Source organism: Mus musculus, chromosome 16 (genome assembly GCF_000001635.26).
Source record: "Mus musculus strain C57BL/6J chromosome 16, GRCm38.p6 C57BL/6J".
Lineage (NCBI taxonomy): Eukaryota > Metazoa > Chordata > Mammalia > Rodentia > Muridae > Mus > Mus musculus.
This window is the reverse complement of record NC_000082.6, coordinates 72,388,047-72,406,039: the sequence shown is the minus strand read 5'-3', so window position 1 is coordinate 72,406,039 and position 17,993 is coordinate 72,388,047. Positions and strand designations below refer to the sequence as shown.

At 36.8% G+C, this 17,993-nt stretch overlaps 1 protein-coding gene across 4 annotated transcripts in view; it reads right to left on the bottom strand.

Moving 5' to 3' along the window:
• Positions 1 to 17,993, bottom strand: part of Robo1 (roundabout guidance receptor 1) — a 1,019,974-nt gene that overhangs the window by 641,452 nt on the left and 360,529 nt on the right. The window lies entirely within an intron of this gene.

The following is a 17,993-nucleotide window of genomic DNA, read 5'->3' as shown; positions in this document are numbered from 1 at the left end:
CCTTAAAACTTTATGATTTCTCTTCACACATCAATTTTGTTAGAATTCTTTCCATTTCCGGGTACAGTTGTCTTTTGTTCCCAGGACAATCACAGTGTTCAACAACTTTTTTTTTTTAATGTATGCAATATGGTAGGGGGTTTCTTAAAATAGGCTTCCAGAAGGGAGAAGGGGAGTCACTAAATAGTGAAACAACCCATAGGAGGAACATCAATATGAACTAACCAGTACCCCCAGAGCTCCTTGGAACTAAACCTTCAATCAAAGAAAACACACGGTGGGACTTGTGGCTCTAGCTGTACATGTAGCTGAGGATGGTCTTGTTGGTCATCAATGGGAGGAGAGGCCCTAGGTCCTATGAAGGCTCTATGCCCCAGTATAGGGGAATGCCAGGTCTGGGAATGGGAGTGGGTGGGTTGGGGAGCAGCGGGAGGGAGGAGGGGATAGGGGATTTTTGCAGGGAAAACTAGAAAAGGGGATAACATTTGAAATGTAAATAAAGAAAATATCTAATTAAAAAATAGTGAAACAATTGTCATTTAGTAGAATGAGTGAAAAGGTGGAAGTGAGCCTCTATCCCAGAAGCCATTTTAAGTTCCTTATAACCACCCTTAATATGCAAAAGAAAAACCCAAACAAACAAACAAACAAACAAACAAACAAACAAAACCAGAGAGGTCGGGGAATCTGAGAAATCAAGGAAGGGGTTGGGATGTCACTGCCCCAACTCTGGGAACATTTCCTGCTGCAGGGATGGAGAACATTATCCAGCCAGCCTTATTTGAGCCAATCTGTTAACCTCAGACTGCAACTCATCTCAGTGTACAGGAGAGCAGGACCCCTCTGAGGTGTCTACTTCAAACCATACACATTATCCGTACATAGACTTCTCTTGGCTTCTTTTAAAAAAAAAATGAAATAAAAAGCCTATGTATTTCTGAAACAAAAAAAAATGTTTATACAACCAAAGGATTTCACTTGTGGTGAAATTTGAGCTCACATTCTATTAAAAAAAAAAGAAAGGAAGGAAGGAAGGAAGAAAGAAAGAAAGAAAGAAGAAAGAAAGAAAGAAAGAAAGAAAAAGAGAAAGAGAAAGAAAAAGAAGAAAAAGAAAAATACCTTTCAATTGCTTAGACAACAGTGTAAAACCTTTTAAAGCATCGCTGGCATATAGACCAAAATTAATTGTTCATGCCAGGCTCTCAATGAATGGTTTAATTACTTAACACTTTAACATTTTTTTCCATTTGTTTATTAAATGAATCTAAGCTGGATAAAGTAATTTTTAATGAATGACTTTTTTGTAAAAAAAAAATCTATAAACCATGTAAAGTATGTAATTATCAGTGAAATGTTTTTTTTATTATTACACCATTTAATAATTACTATGATGGTACATTTACAAAGAATAGGAAACCCTGGGTAAGACATCAAGCACATAACTGGGAAGGAAGAAAAGTGTAGAAATGCTGAGATTTGGATTTTGCTTTGAGTTAATTTCATTAGGAAACATACATTCAGGTCTATTTGGAAGGGTTGCCTACATCAGTATGAAGAGCCAAAGAACAGGAAAAACAAAACCAGAAAGGATCTTGAGGAATGTGTACTCCTATAGAACAGAAGCAGCATGGCAAGTCTTATCAAAATTTATTTCCTTTTATTTTATCGGTAACAAGTACTCTATTCATACCTAAAATATTTGTAGAGGTTTTTTTGTTTTTTGTTTTGTTTTTTGTTTCTTGTTTTTGTCTTTGTTGTTGTTGTTGCTAATTTCACACCTATAAATTCTGAAAACCCTACTGCTTTGTGGAGACAACCATTTCTCTCTCAGTTCACTGGCACACCAAGTCCTTTATCTCTCTAAGTGTCTTACATTATTTTACAGTAGTTGTAACAAACATTTTATTGAACTGGAAATACAGCACAAGGTAATTAGTAAATCAGAAATTACAGTTTTGTTTGTAATATAAAGTATATGGTTTTTGAAAAATGGGAATTCAATAGATACGTAAAAGCCAACACATTAATTACTTCAGCCTGTAAGGAATGAGGTAAGAAACTGGAGTTGAAGTATGACTATGTCATTTGTGAATCAGAAATGTACACACATTTCATGAACAAAAGACTTTACTGTTGAGGATTTCATTATTCAATGGCAAGCATCGATGTTATATAGTCCTTCAACACATTGAACAGGTTCACCCATGTACCTGTACCCATTACATTAGAAACAGCAGTAAGCAAAACAAGGATGTCTTGTTTATAGTAAGAAATAAGTATTTGAAGAGTAAACTATTAAAGTATCGTTGTATACAAATATTCTATAAAGAGAAGAAAAGATGGGCAAATACACTGAGAGTGTTCAATAAACAGTGGTGAGAAAAATCCTCTCCGAAAAACCAAATAACAAAAAACAAAACAAAACAAAACAAACAAATAATAACAAAAACAAGCAAACAAAACAACCCACCGAACAATGAAAGTCGAAACTCTTGGAGTACAGTACAGAGTGAATAATCATTCGTCTCTGAATTTGTTATTTAATATTTGAATTTATTTGCTTAGGATTAAATTGCAAATTGACAAGCTGGCTGAACAAAAACAGTTTTGTAGATATTTAGCATTATCATAAATTTTTTTGAAACAGGACTTCTATCAAACTATCAGATTAATTTTCAACCTTTATTAATAAGAACAAGTCAAAAATAGCAAGGTGATCCACGAGTAACACATTTCAGAAAAAAAATATTCTTAAAATCTTAACAGAGTGTAAAATTTTAACAGAGTGTTACTGCGGAGATGTCTTCATGAATATGTGGCTAAGGTGAACACAGGGCTACTGTTTCAACTCTTAAGTTTGAGGAAAAACATAAAAATAAAATAACTTGGATGAACAGATTTTCCCAAAGCTCTAAATATGGGCATTTAAGAAAATGTATTTTGTTCCAAGCAAGTTGTTTAATTGTTTTTATCTGTATGCAGCATTATAAAATAATCCTAAGATGTTATCCATAAAGATAAATTATGAAGCTATAGTGTATTGGAGTGGCATTTGAGGATATTTATATCAGGGTACAGAATGCTGTCCTTACTCATACATAAAATCTCCCTGAAATACCACTCCTTTGGACCATATCCTTCTTGTTTATTTTTTTAAAATATCGATCTTATTGAACATTCATCGTCCTATAAGATACACAGCAGAACCCACACATGCTTTGCCTTCGATTCTGGAAGATGCAGGTTTTTGTACCATTTCCAGATTTCCAATTAGATCCTAATTATAACATGGCTCATTTATAGCTACAGGAATCTGGACCTTGTCAACACGACAGGACCATAACATGTCCGTCTTAATTAGACCTGATTAGTTCTGGGTCCCGCTCACATTGTGGACCCCGATTCTGCTCCGAGCTGCTCATCTGTTTGACAGCTGCTGGGATGGACGAACCACATTCATCATACTGCAAGTGAGTGTGTTCCCTCACTCTCTTCTCCTGGGACACTGGGCCTTTTATATCCCAGAGCTCCAAGTGATCAGCCAAAGAGAGCATCTCACGTATCACTGGCAGAATGATAAACCTGGGAATGGAAACCTCGGCTCTTCAGGGTTTACTCACTGGGGGCACAGGGAACACGCCCCATTCTCCTGTACTCTACAGTTCTGGCTATTTAAAGTTTATTTATTCATTTACTCTCATGTGTTATGTAAGTCTATGTTTAATGATGTAGAAAAAGAGTTGTCCCTGTGTGTTTTCTGAAGTACATTTGTAAATATCAAGGACTGTCAGTTCTCAACGATGTTTAGCATAACTTTAAAACTCCTTCCCTCACTGGATCGTGACATTTGGTATTTTATTTCTAAGGACCTCTGCAATCTGTTTATACAAACCTTAATTTGAAAATATCGGCATTGTTTTTTTTTTTCCTCCAGTTAGTATAATAACCTGAATTTGTGACTAATGGCACTCATGCCTCTGGGTTATCTTCATTTACTCTGCTTTTTCTCGGGGAAAATTCAAAGACGGTTGACTTAATATTGGGCATGCACATCTTCATCTGGAACTAATGGAACTTCTCTTTAGTTACAAGCAGAAGTGGGAGGATATTTGGTTTGCTAAGATCAGCAATAAGAAGAGTGTCCATGTTTCTCCTCCCCTAAACCAGTGAGCTGGAAGATCTGTGCCTAAGGTGTGTACCAACACTACCCACACAGTGAAAAGATACACAACGGCTAGAATAACAAATCAAAATGTGGTTCCTAGAATCCCATTATATGCCTAAAGTGATTAATTTATAGTTAAAATCCTCTTAGGTCTAGAAATTAAATCTGTTGTTTCTGCTGAGGGAGTTAAAAGATTATTATTGCAAAGGCCATTTTCTCTATCGAAACGCTGGGAGCAAGCGGATTGGCTGATCATATTGGTATGCAAATACGATGAAAACGTTCCTATAAGCAGATTTCCAAATTTTCTCTTGGGAGAATTAATACAGATTAAGACTCAAATCTTTGAAAGAGCTCCTTTCCAGAACTATTACCTACCTCAAGAGTAACAAACACACCAATACTATCCTGAGTTATGTATATGCTCTGTGTCTGAGTCTGATGAAGCACGTCTCAGTTCATTTACTCACTTTGAGGACTCTGCTTTACCTAACTCCTCTGACCATGAGATCCAGCACCACTCCTAAGTGTTAGATGAATAACTACATGGTCAGGTTGTTTTGTAGTTCTCCATGAAAGGTTAAGCAAGAGCCATTATTTACTTATTCATATTTTCCTTATTTCTTCCTCAAACTTAAATTTTGTTTGAATTCTAATATAGATGATGAACTTTTAATTAAACATGGTATATCAGATTCTGAAAATTCTGATGACTCATTTTTCTAACCAGCACATGTGTACAATATGAAGTTTGCTACATTCTTCTAAATTTCACACAAGGCAGTTGTATTTTTCAGTATCCAGAAGGCACTCTGGCATTATATGCAGCTTCATTTATATATACATATGTATATAAAGAAAATACCAGTCTCTATTCTGAGCCTCAAATTTCTATATTTCTACAGTCACCTTGTTTCTGAAAGATTCTTAAACTGAATCTTCTAATGTTCTGCCTACTTTTATAGCCACCTCCCTTCAGCCAGAAATGCCCTAATTTAAATAATCTATCTGTATATAGATTCTTAACAATGTTTATATTTTATTGCATTTGTGGATTTAATTACCTATAATTAATCACTCAGATCATAGCTGTCTACTAAAATTATTTTAACTGTCTATAGGACTAAATGACAAATTTTGTTTCTCTCAGACCTCCTACCCTCTTTAATCCTCCTCTGACCTAATTCCGTGTATCTGTTTATGCATACTCAGTTTGCAAATGTTTATCAATTCCTATTAGACCTACACAAAGGTCCCTGAGTTTCCCAGGTCTTGAGCATGATTTTGTTAGAATTCTCTCTCACACACACTACTATTAGTTCTGTGGATACAATTGGCTAGTTAATAGATTCCATAAGTAGATGATATGTAAAAGTATTTTTGTAAAGCTTGGGTTCATATTGGGATATGGAGGTTATCAAATACAAAATTCTGTATGTCAAGCTATGAATTCTGGTCTAAAGAGCAGCAGGTTGTTGTAGAATCAGAAAAAGGTCAATGCTCTAGTTTGAGGCCAGCAGAGATGTACGGCTTGAGCTCCCTGGATGAAGAGCACATGCTTTCCTCAGCCAAATATGCCGTCACTAAAATAGCCAGGCTAATGTATAACTAAATACCTGGTCTAGCTAAATATCTTATCTAGTCTAGCTGACACATAGCTGACACACTTAACCATTACCTGTGAGCTCCTATAATTTGAGCATTTATCATAATCCCAGTTCACCACAAAAAAGAAGCTCCCTTCTCTGAGTCATCATTCCATACATTGGCTGCCATTTTAAAACATTTTCATCCTATAATCTTGTTTAGTAATTTCTGCTCAGCAAATTTTAGCCAAGATATATCCTGTGCTTATTTGCTGCTTTCCATACACTTTTGACAGTTTTGATATTTAGAGAATCAATGTTTGCATATTATAAAAAGTTATTATATTATGCATAACGCATCTATCATTACCAGATGTTGAATACACATTCTTTCTTATTTATTCAGTGAAAAAATGCAACTCAGCAAGAATTATAAGAAAAGGAAGACTTGGATTTCCCTTCTTAAAAGGCAAGCACAATCTTTCAGTGCAAGATGAGTGTCTGGTGATGGCTTAAAGGAGCTCATAGAGACAGCATCAGTCACATAGGGTGAGTGTAGTTGAGAACATATTCTGTTGAAATAATACACAACTTAAGCAGCTATAAATACAAATTCTCTGCAAATTTCAAAAGCCAGTGCTTCTGAGATCATAAATCCTATTTGAGCCACATTAATACTATCTTGGAACTTCTCAGCAAAGCAAATAGTTGAATATCAAGCACAGTAAATCAGAAACTTCACTGGTTGAACACACACACACACACACACACACACACACACACACACACACACATCAGGTAATACCAAAACCTAAATACAATTTTAAGCCATTTACTCAGCTACTAAGAATGGGAAATAATATGTAGAGTCAATATGCTATAATATTTCCAAATTGTGAGCTTCGATGTGAGTGTTTAATGAAGTGGGTGTCGAGAAAATTCTACTGGGGTCTAAATTGTAATTTACTTTCAACAGTGGGGCTGCTTCCTGCTGCAGATAAGTATCATGGGGGGCAAATAAGGACTGGAAATTTGTGACTATTCTCAGGAAGCACGGGTCTGCAGTACCAGGAAGCTTTTGTGAACCCCAAAAGAGCAAACAGGAGCTGATTTGATGCAGTCACACAAGGGTCTTTATTCAGAAACTTGAGCTTGGGCTTAACTCACAGTATGGCTTTGGTAGAGAAAAGCCCTGAACACTCAGCGGGACAAGTTTTAATAGGAAATGACAATGACAAGAGAGCAGTGAGTGTTTCTAGCCTGGCAGGCATCTATCTAACCGGGGAGGGGAGGGAGGCTACTGTGGCCTTTAACATAATTAGCTGGTGCTGGGAGCCAAAGCATAAACTTAACTTTTGTTTCCCTCCTGATTGGTGGTTGTTATGCAGGGGCGGGCTTGTAACCCGGTTGTGCAGATTCATTGGGGAAATAACCTGGAGACTGGGGTTAGCCATAGGTTTTATTGGCGGTGGTAACCTGGAGACACAGGTCTTGTTGGAGGGGTAACTTGGAAACTGGTGCTAGGTACTCGCTTGTTTACTTGAGTTCAGACTTAGATCAGATTCTCTGAGATGGAGACTGAACCCCAAAAATTTTGGTCTCTCAGATCCATTCAGACAAGTTCCTTAAAGATAGTGCATGTGTAATAAATACAGTCCCCAAAAGACAATCATTTTTAAAAAAAAAAAAAGATTTATTTATTTTTTTATTTATAGGAGTACACTGCAGCTATCTTCAAACACACACTAGGAGAATGCATCGGGTCGCACTACAGATGGTTGCGAGCCACCATGTGGTTGCTGGGAATTGAACTCAGTACCTCTGGCAAAGCAGTCAGTACTCTTAACCACTGAGCCATCTCTCCAGCCTGACAATAATTTTTTATCTGTGATATTTTTAACAGATATCACCTAATTAACAAGCAGCAGCTGGCTGGGAAATCGTGGCTAAAAGCCAGGACACTAACTCCTTTCTCTCAATTTGCTCTCGTCGAAAACTTAAGCTTTACTTGAAAGCTAACTTCTGCATGTTTCTACTCTGCTACTTCCCATAAATTCAGGTGGAGTGTTGAACACTGATATAGTCAGGAGATTTGTTCTTTAGATTTATATCTTGTGTCCACTGTCTGTGGAAACTGGGAAGTCAAAAGGCAATTAGAAAGAGCTTTCCAGTGTCATGTATAAAATACCAGTGTTATTTACTAGAAGAAAAAAAAATCAGAACATATACTTCAATGAAACATTGTGAAAGTGATTATTACATTATGAAAAAAGATTTGTCCATGAACAATTAAGAGATAAAGATGACCTCTCTGAGAAGTGGTATAAAATTTGAAACTTGAAATCGTAGAGCAAGCGAACCTTTAGTAGAAAGACAGGGCTTCAAGTGGAGGGATTGGGTTGCCATCCCACAGTCAAAAACTCTGACCCAAAATTGTTCCTGTCTGAAAGAACTATAGGGACAAAAATAGAGAAGAGCCCGAGGAAAAGGAGGTCAAGTGACAGGACCAAAGAGGGTTCCAGCTCAAGGGGAGGCCCCAAGGCCTGTCACTATTACTGATGTTATGGTGTGCTCACAAAAAGGGGCCTATCATGACTGCCCTTCAAAAGACCCAACAAGCTGTTGAAAGAGTCAGATTTCCACCCAACCAATGGACAGAAGCTGGTGACCCCTGTGGTTGAATTAGGGAAAAGCTTGAAGAAGCTGAGGAGGAGGACCAGCAGCCTCAACTAACTTGGACCCCCAAGATTGCTCAGATACTGAGCCACTAACCAGGCAGCACACACCAGCTGATATGAGTCCCCTAACATATATAGCAGAGGACTGCTGGATCTGCACTCAGTGAGAGAAGATGCAACTAACCCTCAAGAGACTGGAGGCCCCAGGGAATGGGGAGTTCTAGTGAGGTGGGAATGGGAATGGGTTTGGAGATATCCTCGTTGAGACGGGGGTGGTGGGAGGAGGTATGGGATATGGAACAGTCAGAGGGTAAACCGGGAGGGGGATAAAGTCTGGACTGTAAAAATGATAGTAGCAAAAGAATGGATTTTATTGGTCTATTTTTTGTTCGTTTTGAGTTCTTTTATATTTTTTAATTGATTAATAGGTAATTTCACAGGAACCTCAAGTACCCTCACTTCCCAGTTCCTACTGTTTGTTTTCCAACTTTTATACTTCTTCCAAGTCAAAAAAAGTTAAAAATAAAAAATAGAAATAAATAAAAGGAAGGAAAAGAAAAAAGATTAAATAAAAAAATCTAAAAAAAATAAAAAATTGAAACCTGAATGAAGACAGGGTTATAAAAGATTTCTCAAAAGGAGGAACAAATACAAAGCCCTGATGTTTGTTCTGAATATTTGAGAGAGATGGAGGGGGGAGGGGAGAGGGGAGAGGAAGAGAGAAACAGAGACAGTGACACAAAGGGAGACAGAGAGATAGAGAGACATAGAGTCAAAGGGACAGAGAGACAGAGAGATGCACAGAGAAAATTTCTCACTAAATTGAACTCAAGAGAGACCTGGTAAGGTCAGAATACAAATAAAGATCACATGCCTACCAGAGCAAGTAAAAAGATGTGAATTTCGTTATTCTGCCAAGAGGGGTTGAGACCAAGGCCTCAGTTTTCTTTTTTTTTTCTTTCCATTTTTTATTAGGTATTTAGCTCATTTACATTTCCAATGCTATACCAAAAGTCCCCCATACCCACCCACCCCCACTCCCCTACCCGCCCACTCCCCCTTTTTGGCCCTGGCGTTCCCCTGTTCTGGGGCATATAAAGTTTGTGTGTCCAATGGGCCTCTCTTTCCAGTGATGGCCGACTAGGCCATCCTTTGATACATATGCAGCTAGAGTCAAGAGCTCCGGGGTACTGGTTAGTTCATAATGTTGATCCACCTATAGGGTTGCAGATCCCTTTAGCTCCTTGGGTACTTTCTCTAGCTCCTCCATTGGGAGCCCTGTGATCCATCCATTAGCTGACTGTGGGCATCCACTTCTGTGTTTGCTAGGCCCCGGCATAGTCTCACAAGAGACAGCTACATCTGGGTCCTTTCGATAAAATCTTGCTAGTGTATGCAATGGTGTCAGCGTTTGGATGCTGATTATGGGGTGGATCCCTGGATAAGGCAGTCTCTACATGGTCCATCCTTTCATCTCAGCTCCAAACTTTGTCTCTGTAACTCCTTCCAAGGGTGTTTTGTTCCCACTTCTAAGGAGGGGTATAGTGTCCACACTTCAGTCTTCATTTTTCTTGAGTTTCATGTGTTTAGGAAATTGTATCTTATATATTGGGTATCCTAGGTTTTGGGCTAATATCCACATATGCATTGAACCAATTGTGTCTGGCATCCATGCAGGAAATGCTCTCAGGAAGACTAGAGGGTCAGTATGTTGACCAAAGAAGAAAACATCTTAGTGCTTGAAATCAAAGATGGGTTGAGTAAGAGTGGAGGCAGAGGACATGAGGGAAAGATCCAAAAATGATTAATCCACACTTGGTCACTTGTGTAAATACAATGAAAATATCTGCGGCTCCTAGTAATTCTAAATGTACACTCTTATCTATAGGATTCTTCTTATTGATTCATAAAAGGACAGATTTTCTTTGAATGTGCATAGTTAGTCATTGCATATTTTCAACATGACTTAGACTTTCAGATTTCTGAGTTCAACTTCTTAGACCATTAATTATCCTGGTTTACTAAATCCAATAGGATGCTTCAAATGATCTCATGTGTCAGAGAAAGTATATGAACCCTGTAAGTGAAGCCTTTTGACTGTATCAAAGCTTTGGTGGAAAAGGCAAAATAATTTCATTGCCAAAGAGAATCTATAGGGTAAATAAATCAAGTAACGTAACAGGAAGAAATGGCAAAGAGCTGCAAACATTTGGAGAATAAAGCCTAAAGGAAAATAGTAAGAAAGATACATGAACAGATCAGGGGATGGTTCAATGGTTAAGAGCACATATGGCTTCGTGCCCAGCATTCTTGTCAGGCAGCATTTAACTCCCTGAACCTCCAGCTACCAAGAATGCAAAGCCATTTGGATTCTGTTGGCACATGCAATCCCATGCACATATTCTCTCACAGAAACACACACAGACACAGACACAGACACACACACACACACACACACACACACACACAGAGAGAGAGAGAGAGAGAATTGAAAATAGCAATAGAATTTTAAAAAGTTAAATATATGTGAAAGATACTAAATAGAAAATTAAAAAAAAAAAAAGAAAATGAATTTGAAAGGTCAGGTTCACCAAGTCTTCCTTATTGAGGACTTGGAATATTCTTATGTTACTACATGTAGACTGAAATTATTAAAATGTTCTTACATTTTGAACGATCACAGAGTTTCATGATACCATATATGACCATATTTCTCAAGGTTACATTTAGAAAAATGATTCTTTTAAGTGGACAGCATGATAAAAGGGAAAAGGGATTTCACTCTAAGGTTGTACTAGAGTTAAAACCCCAGCCTTATCATATCAGGTAACCTCTGAAAACTTCTTTTATTCTTTGTAAATACATTGTCAAAAAGATCATTTACATACAATATATACAGAATTATCACTAAAAGTAAAATTATTCTTGGCAACATATACAAATAAGAGACAAGATTTCTAAACTTTTTTATTGGTTATTTTATTTCAAATGTTATCCCCTTTCCAGGTTTCCCCTCTGCATACTCCCTATTACATCCCTCCTCCCTGCTTTGCTGAGGGTGCTCCCTCACCTACCCACCCACTCCCACCTCACTGACCTAGCATTCCCCTATGCTGGTGCATTGAGCCTTCACAGGACCAAGGGCCTCCCTTCCTATTGATGCCAGACAAGGCCATCTTCTGCTATATATACAGCTGGAGCCATGAGTCCCTCCATGTGTATTCTTTGGTTCAAAGATAATTTAACCAGCACAAGCATTTTAGGACTTTGTAGACCTTGTTTAGAAACACATGCATTTCAAGGCTTTGCTCTCTCTGAAAAAAATGCACATATTTTCTTATAAAAGAAATTCTGTAACTAGACTCAGAGACAGTCATTTTTACTATAAAATGAACATGAACATAAGATACAATGTGTATGTATAAAATGTACTTTGGTGATTAAGTATGTCTTAAGATATATGTTACATATAAATTAATTTTGAATCCTAGCAGAACTTATAGAATACGTGTTGGGGAAGACATCAAGCATGAGTATTCATGAGTTTGTTGCACATGTGGCCTATTTGATTTTATTTTAGATTTTGGTACAACATCTTATTTCTTTGACTTATCCTCCTCAATAATACGAACAGGCACCATGGCCATTAATCAACATTCTATAGCTGCAGAAGGGTTTCTGGAAATAAATTTTAAAATATGGCTGGAGAACAGGAAAATATGTAATGATGTCTCCTATCTTACAGGAATAAATCACCATTTGCTGCTTTGTGTGCTTGTCAAGCAGTAAATTGTATAACAAAGAGGCCAGGGAGAAAAGAGAAGCTTGCAATCCAACCTCTAGCCCTCACCGATCCACAGAGAAGGGCTCGTTCTCTGGGAATGATTCATATGACAGACCAAATCCCACAGACAAAACCTGCTTCTTCTCAATTCCTGCCAACAGGGCCCCAATTGAAATAGCACACCGCAGTGCATCATGGGTTGGATTATGCTTTCACTGTGTAGTAGACTACAATGATTTACATATTCTTCATAGGAAGAATAGGACTAGGGCAAAAGCAAGTTTTGCCATTTGATAGCTCAGACAGAAATAAGAACATCAAAACAAGTGTACCTAATTAATATTTTATAGAGCATAAAATATGAATTATTGCTATCTATACAACCCAAACAATAAGATACATTAGCACACTATATATTAGAGTTATCAGTATGACCAATTTTGATAGAAGGAATTTGCCCAGGTTTCCCTTTTGAAAAAGCATCATCTACATGAAGCCGCATTGGTAGGCCTTCTCTGATACACACTAATTTATGTCATCTTCTGACAATTTGTAGTTTTGTTGAGAATTTTCATAAGTAATCAATGGTATTTTTCTCAGGTGTCAGTCTAAGGACAGGAACAATTTAAATGTTTGAAATGAGCATTTTTAATCTGCTTATGCTGATTTTGGAGAGTTTTGTTTTCAGTTGTATAAGTTCTAGAAAGTCCCATTCTCTCAAGGATAGAACATTTTACATTTCCCATTATACTTATGGAATTATTCCTGGCGTTTTCTCAAATTATTTTTTTCCTCACTGATAGTGGTTCATTGTGTGAACAATGCAGAAGTTTGTCTGTCTTTCTATATTTCATTCATTGAATAAAAATTGAAGAGTTACTCTTGTTGTGATTTGGATCCAAATTGTTTCCCATGTGTGCCACCCATTTGTTTGTCTGATTTGTTTTTGTATTGTTTTGTTTTTAATTTATTTTTTTTAACTTATTAACTTTACATCCAGTTATTGCCCACCTCCTCGCAAAATCCTTCCCCCATCCTCCCTCCTTTTCTCCTCTGAGCAGGTGGGGGCCCCCATGGAGATTCTCCAACCCAGGCACATCAAGTCTCTGTGAGATTAGGTGCTTCCTCTCCTACTGAGGCCAGACTATGAAGCCCAGCTAGAAGAAACATATCCCCCATACAGGCAGCAGCTTTGGAGCCCTGCTCCAGTTCTGTGGGACCTGCATAAAGACTAACCTGCACATCTTCTACATATGTGCAGAGAGACCTAGGTCCAAACTGGTTTGTTTTCTTTTGATGGTTCAGACTCCAAGAGACCAAGGGTCCTGTTTATTGATTCTGTTGGTCTTCCTGTGGAATTCCTATCCCCCAAGGGGCTGCAATCGGTCCTCCTGTTCTTCCATAGGAGTCCCCACTCTTTAAAAGCTGTGGAGACGTTAAAAGTCTGGTCAAGTCTTTGGCAGTAGATCACTATGTGGGCTTTTGAAGGGTGTAAGACCCTGGTCTTGGTCTATATGTTGCCTTGTGAATGAAAGCCTGAAATGTTCTCTCTACTGTTTTCCTATTGTGATGGAATAAAATCTCTTAAATCTAACCTCAAATATATATATTTTTTTCCTGAAGCTATTAAGCCTTTTAGATTTTGGTCATAGAAAAAAAAGGGGGGAAGTTAGGGAATAATGTATCTCTCCAAGCTATTTTTTCAAATATTTATATAAACATTCTCAGTTTCCTTAATCATTTCTCAAGTTGGCTTTCAAATTGGACTGAACTCCGGAAGAAATCTGGAAATAACACCTTTAATAATAGCCTCAAATTCTATAAAATATCCACAGGTGACTCTAACCAAGCAGTGAAAGACTTTTATGATAAAGTTTTTAAGACATATAAGAGAGAAACTGAAGAAGATATAAGTTGAAAAGATCTCCCATTCTAATGGATTGGTAGGATTACTATAGTAGAAATGGCCATCTTGCCAAATTCAATCTACATAGTGAATACAACCCCTCTTAAAATTTCAATACATTTCTTTCCAGATTCTGAAATCCTGAAAGGATAATTTTTAGCTCCATATGGAAATAAGCACACACACACACACACACACACACACACACACACACACACACACACCAGCTAAAAAATCCTGAATAATAATGATAAGGATAATAATGATAGCAAAAGGAAGGTATTACCACTTCCAAACTTACTTTGTACTACAGAGCTATGGTAACAGCAACAGCATGTATTAGCACAAAAACGGGAATATTGATCAATGGAATTGAAATGAAGACCCTAACACGAATCCACACATCTACAGACACCTGAGTTTTTATAAAGAAGCTAGAAATACATAATGGAAAAATGACAGCATCTTCCACATATCGTCCTGTTCAATGGCTACATGTAGAAGAATCCAAATAGACCCATATCCAAATAGATTTATCACCTTGTACAAATCTCAACTCCAAATGGATGAAAGACCTCAACAAACAGTAGAGAATAGTTCTGATTTCATCGGCATAGGAAAAGAGTTTGTGAAACAACAGTAAGATTAACAGTTAATGATTTGGACCTCATGAATCTGAAAAGCTTTTATATGTCAAAGAACAATGTTGTTCAGATAAAACAGCAGCCTACGGAATGCCTATGCTTCCTCCTACCATAAGGATTCTTATTCAACCATTTTCATTGCTGTTCTATCCATGATAGCCAGAAATTATAAACAAGCTAGATGTCTTGCAACAGATGAATTTATAAAGAAAAGCTGACACATTGACACAGTGGGATATTACTCAGCCAATTAAAAAGCAAATTGTGAAATCCACAGCAAATTAATGGAAGTAGAAAGAAACCATCCTGTGTGAGGCAACTCAGACTCAGAAGGACAGGTATAGTATGCATTCACTTACATATGTATATTAGCCATTAAATCAATGGCAGCTAAGTTCCAATCTTTAGAACCACTGAAGTTAGGTATTGAGTAAGGTACTTGTTGGGAAAACATATATCTTCCTAGGAAGGGAATAAAGAATAGGAAGTTAAAAATGGATTGGTGTTGTGTGGAATAATAGGCTCAAGATAGGAAACAAGAGGGAAGTGTGCAGTGAAAGAGGGATTCTGGTGTGAGAGAGTTAAATTTAAGAACCATTCAAGCACTAGTATGAAAGTTTAATACAGTATAACATTTCTAAAACACATAGATATATATACAATAATCTAAATGAAATAGGTGAATAATAGAAGGGACAAACCCTAACTGAATGTATTTTGTCATCATATGAAGCTTCCAGTACCCTGACTGCAGTATAACTAAGTGAATTGTTGGCCAAAAGGATCCCATAGAAACCAAGAACAACTCAGGCTGGGGTCAAGACTAAAGGCTGCTTTCCACAAACAAAGAGCAAGACCCCAGCATCTACGTAACTCAGTGAATATGGAGAAGTTGAGCTGGTGTCTACATAGAGCCATCATCCCTATGTGCTAGCCTCACTGGGACAGGAGAATACTCTGTGTGCTATGAAAGAAGAAATGTGAATACTAAGTCAGTCACAGACCTTTCGATTTGCAATGATGTCCTGCCTGGAAGGTATGTTATAACAATGGTAGAGCAAAGCTTGTGGAAGTAACCAACCAATACCTGATCTGACTCAAGACCCACTCAACAAGATTGAATCTATACCCGACACTGTTTCTTATGCCTTTTGGAAGACTCTTTTCCTTCTATTTATTTGCTTTATCCTATTCTATTGATCTAGATTTGTTTAACATTATTATTTTATTATTATCCTTTAGAAATCTGTTTTCTGAGAGACAGAAAGTGGGTAGATCTGGATAGAAGGGAAGATGGGGAGGAGTCAAGAAAAGAAAACCTCAATTAGGATATGCTATGTGAGAGGAAAAAAGCCTATTTCACTAAAAGGACGATAAGATTAAATAGAATTCACAAGTTTTCTCAGTTAATTTTCTATATGTGAACAAATAGACCATAGGCACATAGACTTTTGTTTCTTTGAATACCAGACCTGGCACATGCTTTAAAATATCCCTATCATTTTTCTATATCAAGGATAATTGGTCTAACTTTTCAAGGATGTATTTTGCACATAGAATGTTTCTCCTTTTTCTGTGAACTTCTCTTGTTTTTTTGTATATTCAAGTGGTTGGTGGAAATTAAAAGGCGAGCACTATGTTGTGAAAATTTGAAATTATATGAAATTCAAACCTTATTATGAAACTTGATTGAAAGCTATTTCTATTGGTTTTTATTTATCTTTGTTTTAATAACTACTTTTATGCTACAGCTGAAGACATGGCTACAAAACTATAAAAGCCTAAGTATTTATTAACTGGCAATTAAAACTCAGCCTTAGGATGTGGACTAGACCTAAGTAATCCTGATTTTATTAGAAATGTTCAGACATTGCTTTGGACACGTGTGCAGTCACTGTATTTGCGTCACAGTGTTGATGTTTTTGATGCACTATTAGTCTTGCACTCATTAGTTGCATTAGCTAGGAAACATGGGATGGTTGGAGTCATTCAGTTTTGCATTTATAAAGTAATGAAACTATAATCTGAGCCTTCTATATTTTTAAAGTTCTTCAACTAATATTCCTGAAACATTCTGTGAGTGCTCCTAACATGCAAACATCTGATAGGAATAAATAACAATAAGAACCAGACATGCGCGGTTCAGAGTTTTTTACTAAGGACAGAAATGATAAAAAAAATAAGTCCTAGCATTAAAATGGAGTTGCTATCCTTTAGTAAATGGCTAAGAGCAGTTTTGGAGTGCTCCTTGAAGGGACAGGCTTCCAATTTTGGTAAAGAAAAGCTAGAAAATAAATAAATTGTATATTGCAAAATTATAAAATGTCACTACAAATTATTACCCATTAGAAATATTCGACCGGTAACAATCTGATTTAGGTCTGACAAGTCCTACTTTATCGTTTTGAGAATATTATATGCTTTCACAAACATGAGGGGGCATTCTAAATATGTTTTGCCTATTTTGATGTGAATCTGAAAGACAAACTAAAATTGTTTTTAAGCAAGTGTGTAAAATGTAATATAAAATTAGAAATGGAAAATGGTCGATTTTCATCCACTATGTTTGTGAATTTCAACATTTAAAGACAGCTCTTTCTTAGGATTCTTATGAAAAGTGGGAGCAAAGCTTTCATATCTGGTAGAAAGTATGCAATAGTGATTAAGTATATATATATATATATATATATATATATTTTTTTTTTTTAACCACCTGGAGTAGTTACAGCTTGTAAAAGTTTTTATAAGAAAAGTGTGTCAAACAACAAGGTAGATCTTCCAGATGCCTGGAAAGTCCCCTTCTGTGGGAAAAAAATTTGGAAATCTAAATAAACTCTTTAATGACAATATGTTATAAGTTTTTCCTTGCCTTATTAAGTTCATTGTCTCAGGAAACTTTGTTAGCGATAATGAAGGGCGTTAACAGTCTCAGATTTTGAGATTGTGACTCTACATGTGCCCTGAGCTGATCTCATTTCAGAAGAAGGAATTAACATACAGGTTTAGACAAGCACCAACGCATAGAAAAGCACAAGAGGCGGGTATTGGCTGCCAAGCTTGCCTCGGAATACCTAATGCACAAAATCGCCTATCTATGTACATGCATATATAAATGTATTTAAATATAGCTATTTATAAATTTTAATCAGTCAAATTTTTATTTAATCAGTTGAGTGCTTGTGTGTGTGTGTGTGTATATGTGTGTTGTGTATGTATAGGAGAAAAATATA